The sequence below is a fragment of the Lithohypha guttulata genome (assembly GCF_036872675.1).
Source record: "Lithohypha guttulata strain CCFEE 5908 chromosome Unknown scaffold_24, whole genome shotgun sequence".
In the NCBI taxonomy this organism is placed as follows: domain Eukaryota; kingdom Fungi; phylum Ascomycota; class Eurotiomycetes; order Chaetothyriales; family Trichomeriaceae; genus Lithohypha; species Lithohypha guttulata.
Window position 1 is genome coordinate 1 of NW_027042773.1, and position 6095 is coordinate 6095.

Genomic DNA, 6095 nt, shown 5'->3' on the forward strand with positions numbered 1-6095 from the left:
TCTAGAGGAATTTAAAGTAAAATAAAGATAGACCCCTTGTACGAAAGGAATTGGGTATGTTGACCTATAGTTTACTTGTTGTTACGTTAGGTATTTCATTTTTACTAGAATGAATAACAAACTGAGTAGGAAAAAACTAAATAGATGACTCAAAAAAAGTAGTTAGCCTAACTTAGCATGGCAAGAAAGCCACGTCAATTAAAGATAAAGGCTGAAGGCATATAAGCTTGAAACTCACTTTATTATACTTTTAAAGTTGTAGTAAAACACTACATAAAACATAATTATGCGAGTGGTTTGCTTTGCAGCAATGCTGCAAACCACTGATTGGATAATTTGTTTATAGGCTTTGGTTACAAGAACTTTGCGGTTTTTAGATATAAAGTACTAATTTCTAATTACTAAATAATACCATTATCTATGTAAGCCTGGTTAGCATAAAAGTAATGCTACCGTTTTGTAATCGGTGGAAGTAAGTGCGATACTTACACCGGGCTAAATAAGCTTATCTTCAACTAACGAGTAAGCTTAGTATTTACTTGTAAAAAGACCCAGTCGTCAAGTCAGGTTAAGACATAACACTTTCACTGTTACAACGAGAGTTCAAATCTCTCCTGGGTCATAGGGAAATTAGCTCAGTGGTAGAGCAGTCGCTTTACACGCGAATGGTCAGGTGCTCGACTCACCTATTTCTCAAGGTTTTGCCTTGCAAGGCAAAGCTTAGGCCTGTGCTTAAAGCATGGATCACCTAATATAACGATATTTTAATAAATAAACAAAAATATATAAATTATTTCTTATTCCTTTACAAGCTACTCTTATTTTTTTCACATAAAACAAAAAAAGCTAAGATATAAATTCTCTGAATTTAAATTCTTAGAATTTAAATATAAAATAAACATGTTAACAATAATATCAATAATAGAAGTAATTTTAGTGGTCGTACCCGCTCTTTTAGTAGTAGCTTTTACTACTGTAGCGGAGAGAAAAACAATGGCTAGTATGCAAAGAAGATTAGGTCCAAATATAGTTGGGTATTACGGGTTATTACAGGCGTTTGCTGACGCATTAAAACTTTTATTAAAAGAATGTGTATCACCAACACAAGCCAATTTAGTATTATTTTTTTTGGGTCCTTTAATAACCTTAATTTTTTCATTACTAGGTTATGCGGTTATACCCTACGGACCTGGTTTAACCATAGGAGATATGCCTTTAGGTATATTATATTTGTTAGCGGTGTCATCTCTTTCAACCTATGGGATTTTATTAGCCGGTTGATCCGCTAATTCTAAATATGCTTTCCTGGGTTCTTTAAGAAGTACAGCACAATTAATAAGCTATGAATTAATCTTAAGTTCTGCTATATTATTAGTGCTATTGTTATCTGGAAATTTAAATATAAGTGGTAATATAGAAGCTCAAAAAACGGTTTATTTTTTAATGCCTTTATTACCCGTATTTATTATATTTTTTATAGGTGCTATAGCGGAAACGAATAGAGCACCATTTGATTTAGCAGAAGCAGAATCAGAACTAGTTTCTGGGTTTATGACAGAGCATTCCGCTGCAATATTTGTGTTTTTCTTTTTAGCAGAATACGCAAGTATTGTGTTAATTTGTATATTTACTAGTATTTTATACATAGGTGGTTATTTAAATATAGTAAATTTAGATTTGGTTAAACCAATCCTAAACTTCATAATAACAAACAATCCGGATGGCCACTCAAGATTAATATTTGTATTATTAGAAGGATTAAATACTAGTCTTAATATAGGATTAAAAGGGTGTGTAATGGTTTTTGTATTCATATGAGTAAGAGCTTCTTTCCCTAGAATACGTTTTGATCAACTTATGTCAACATGTTGAGTTATCTTACTACCAATTATTATATCATTAATTGTACTATTTCCATGTGTAATACAAGCCTCTTATTTTACTTCTGTTCAATTTTTTATGGTCTAACTAAAAATAAGATTAACTAGCCAAACGTTTTTTTAAAAAAGATAGATGATAAACATAATGTGTTTAAAAAAATAATTGAGTTTGATGATGGCTCTGAGTGAACGCTGTCCAAATGCTTGACACATGCTAATCGAACGACTAATTTAATTATGTATAGAGTAATATATAAAAACATTAGTAGTGGTGTACAGGTGAGTAAATATAAATGGACTGCCTTAAAGTAAGGAAGTAAAGATCCCTTATAAAAATAAAGAAATAGAAAATTTCGCTTTAAGATGTTTATTTATTCCGAAAGAGTAATAGAAAAATCTAGCTCGTGTTTCGGTAGTCGTGACTGAGAGGTCGATCGACCACATTGGGTATGAAAAAAGCCCAATGCGTAACGTACAGCAGTGGGGAATCTTGGTCAATGGTCTAAGGACTGAACCAGCAATTTGGAGGAATGGAAAACGAATAAATCGTATAAAGTTCTAGATAAAAAATTTATAATGACTAATTTTTATCTATAAGTCTTGACCAAATTACGTGCCAGCAGTCGCGGTAATACGTAGAAGACAAGTGTTATTCATCTTTAACAGGTTTAAAGGGTACCTAGACGGGAAATCAAGCCAGTGTAAAACAGAGGTACTAATTTCCTAGAGTTTTATATGTCAAGTTTGAACTATCTGAGGAGAGATGTAATGCAGAGATACAGATAGGACGGATCGCAGCGTAGGCGTACTTGTGTGTAAAAACTGACGTTGAGGGACGAAGCCCGGGGGAGCGATAAGGATTAGATACCCTAGTAGTCCAGGGAGAAAATTATGAGTGCCATAAACTAGACAAATGTTTGGTCTATAAATGAAAGTGTAAGCATTCCACCTCATGAGTAAAGCGGCAACGCCGAAATTGAAATCATTAGACCGTTTCTGAAACCAGTAGTGAAGTATGTTATTTAATTCGATGGTCCGCGAATAACCTTACCACCTCTTGAATCATTTAGATAATGAACAAGCGCTGCACGGCTGTCTTCAGTTAATGTCGTGAGACTAGGTTAATTCCGCTAATTAACGAAAACCCTTGTTTTATTTTATATATATAGAACTGTTCACCAATACAATGGAAAGGATAAATGGGACCAAGACAAGTCATCATGGCCTAAATGAGCGTGGGCTATAGACGTGCCACATATGCCTCTACAAAAGGACGCGATATTGTAAAATGGAGCTAATCCTCAAAATTGGACATAACTATTCGTGAATTGTAGTCTGAAACCCGACTACATGAATATGGAATTACTAGTAATCGTGAATCATCACGTCACGGTGAATTTTATCTCAGTTGGGTACTAACCACTCGTCAGGCGCTGAAAGGGGTTTGCGCAATAAGTTTGGTTACAACTTGTTTTTTAATATACTTAGTTAGATGTTTATTATTCAGCTTGTGATTTTCGTATGTGTGACCTCAATTGGTGTTAAGTCGAAATACGGTTCGTGTAACGGAAGTTGCACGGGATGGATTATCCTTAAAAAAACCGCTTAACTATAGTTAAAGCGTGACTTAGCGGTATGTTTTACCGCATGCCAAATAACCTGTTTATTTAAGAGAAGAAGATAAATTAAAAAAATAAGAGATATTAATGTGTAGTAGCATGCCTCAGTTGGTACCCTTTTATTTCGTAAATCAAGTCTATTACAATTTTGTATTGTTAGTTGTTATGGTTTACATATTCACTAAATACTATTTACCTAGATTTGTACGAACATTTAAGGCGCGTATACACATTAGTAATTTATAAATAAATAAAAAAAAAAAAAAAAATGATAATAACAATAAATCCTTTAACAATTTTGGCGGCAAAGGCGTGATTTTACACCTATAATAATATAAAACGAACCCACACGGGGACAAACGAGGAAGCCTTTAACCATAACCATTTTGGCTTTAAAATGTTACAAATGCACAACAAATTAGTTACAGATAATAAATTTGCTGGCAACAACAAGGTAGTGGAAGTACATAAAGTTTATTTTCAAGATTCTTCTACTGACTATGTATGTAAATTTATGGGTAAAGATGGGGCGGTTATGGAGCTTTCTTTTCCAAATATACAGGGGCTCCCTGGTTTAGAGGAAGCAGAATCCTCAGATCATGTTTGAGGTAATTATGAGTTTAGGGGATCGAAATGAGAACCATTAAACGATTCCATGTCTTCTTTTAACCAAAGTGTTATAGAACGTAGCAATCAATTAAATTCAGATTCTCCCATATTTAAATACCTGAAAAAATACATGGAAGCTACAGCAACTAAAAAGGAAATACCAGCAGAAATTAGACAAGCCGTAACAGCGGAATATAATTCAGAGAAGTCTGAAATAAAACAAATAGCCGATCCAAGTCTTATGCAAGAAAAGATGAAACTATTGCAAGAAATATCCGAACCGGATCGTTTAGCCGCTAAGTGGAAAGCATTGGAAGAACTACTTACTGCTATTTCTGATATCACAGGATAAAAAAAAAAAATGCGGAGTGGTGTAAAGGTAACACATCAGACTCATGATCTGAAAATTGGGGTTCAAATCCTTGCTCCGCACCTTATTTGCGCATTATGTGCAAGCCCTTTTTACCGCCGATACTACAATGGATATTAAACAACGGTTTAACTAGGTATTAAACTGGTGTTATCGAAAAAAAGGTAAAAAAAAAACATTGAAAGGTTTAAACCTGAGCCTTGTCTAGATGATCGGCAACAACAATCTTCAACAAAAAAGCAAAGGTTAAATTTTTGTAAAAACTTATACTAATTTAATGAAAAGGGTGAACATTAATCCTATAATATCGTAAACTTTCAAGTCGTAGCTTATAAATTAGAGCACTCGAAGCAAGGCGCAAACAAAAAAAATCCGAGTGCTGGAAATTGGTAGACAGGATAATCTTAAGATTTATTGATTAATATCGTAAACGTTCAAGTCGTTTCTCGGATATAAAACCTAGGGGATATAGTTTAAATGGTAAAACAACGAACTTGCACTTCGTAATTTTAGGCTCAATTCCTAATATCTCCAAAGAAAGGGTATATTAAAAGCTCGAGAAGCTCAACCTGGTGGAGCGGGACACTGAAGATGTTTAGGTTGTAAGTTCAAATCTTACTTCGAGCGAAAAAAAAATAGGTGTGCTGGAATTGGTAGACAGGTTTCGTTTAGGCCGAGATGGTTTTTACTGTGCAAGTTCGAGTCTTGTCATCTATATATGTTGTCGACTAATTGGTAAGTCATAAATTTTTGGTATTTACTACTGAGTGTTCGAATCGCTCCAACATAAAAATCAAATACTATTATCTATATATTTGATTTATTTTGTTTAAGAAGTGGTAGTTTAATAGGTAGAACCTTGTGCTACGGACACTTTAATATAAGTTCGAGTCTTATCCACTTCTTAAATACAAGGGGAATAAGCTGCAAAAGGTTTGCATTTTGATTGCAGATCAACAATTAGAAGTTCGATTCTTCCTTATTCCTATAAGCCTTTATAGCTCAAAGGTAGAGCAAAATACTGTTAATATTTGGGTTAGGTGTTCGAGTCATCTTAAAGGCGCATTCTTGTGCAAAAAAAAAAAAGAGATCTTAGTTTAATGGTAAAACATGCGACTTTTAATCGTTATAATGTGGGTTCAAGTCCCACAGATCTTATATAAAAAAAATTAATTTTTATAATTAAGGCTATAGCTTAACCGGAAGAGCCAGCTGCTCATGACAGCTTAGATGAGTGTTCGAATCATTCTAGCCTTAACCGCCAAGATAGTTCAATTGGTTAGAACATTAACTTCATGCGTTAAATATGAGAATTCGATTTTCTCTCTTGGTTCAAGCGTAAGTATCGCTTGTATCTTTATATAAAAAAAAAAAAAGCACACCACTTTGTAAGTTTACAAAGTGCTTTAAGTAAACATGATAATAGTTAAATAAGCTAAACCTGTACCAATGTAAAACATCCCTATGTTAATTATATATGAAGGTTTCTTTCGTAATACAGATATTAAAATTATAACTTATGATACAAGCAGCAAAAATAATTGGTACAGGTTTAGCCACAACAGGATTAATAGGAGCCGGTGTAGGAATAGGTGTAGTGTTTGGTGCACTAATATT

General features: G+C 33.7%; 9 non-coding genes across 9 annotated transcripts; all 9 read left to right on the forward strand.

The window, feature by feature from the left end:
* Positions 1-548: 548 nt before the first annotated feature.
* Positions 549-622, forward strand: LTR64_008810. The gene has a single exon. It is a non-coding gene; the product is annotated as a tRNA-Glu (tRNA).
* Positions 623-624: 2 nt separating this feature from the next.
* LTR64_008811 lies at positions 625-696 on the forward strand. Its single transcript has one exon. It is a non-coding gene; the product is annotated as a tRNA-Val (tRNA).
* A 3774-nt stretch (positions 697-4470) lies between these two features.
* On the forward strand, positions 4471-4541 carry LTR64_008812. The gene has a single exon. It is a non-coding gene; the product is annotated as a tRNA-Met (tRNA).
* Positions 4542-4940: 399 nt separating this feature from the next.
* LTR64_008813 lies at positions 4941-5012 on the forward strand. The gene has a single exon. It is a non-coding gene; the product is annotated as a tRNA-Ala (tRNA).
* A 19-nt stretch (positions 5013-5031) lies between these two features.
* LTR64_008814 lies at positions 5032-5105 on the forward strand. The gene has a single exon. It is a non-coding gene; the product is annotated as a tRNA-Phe (tRNA).
* Positions 5106-5311: 206 nt separating this feature from the next.
* LTR64_008815 lies at positions 5312-5383 on the forward strand. The gene has a single exon. It is a non-coding gene; the product is annotated as a tRNA-Arg (tRNA).
* Positions 5384-5469: 86 nt separating this feature from the next.
* On the forward strand, positions 5470-5541 carry LTR64_008816. Its single transcript has one exon. It is a non-coding gene; the product is annotated as a tRNA-Asn (tRNA).
* A 23-nt stretch (positions 5542-5564) lies between these two features.
* On the forward strand, positions 5565-5636 carry LTR64_008817. The gene has a single exon. It is a non-coding gene; the product is annotated as a tRNA-Lys (tRNA).
* Positions 5637-5738: 102 nt separating this feature from the next.
* Positions 5739-5811, forward strand: LTR64_008818. The gene has a single exon. It is a non-coding gene; the product is annotated as a tRNA-Met (tRNA).
* Positions 5812-6095: the final 284 nt, after the last annotated feature.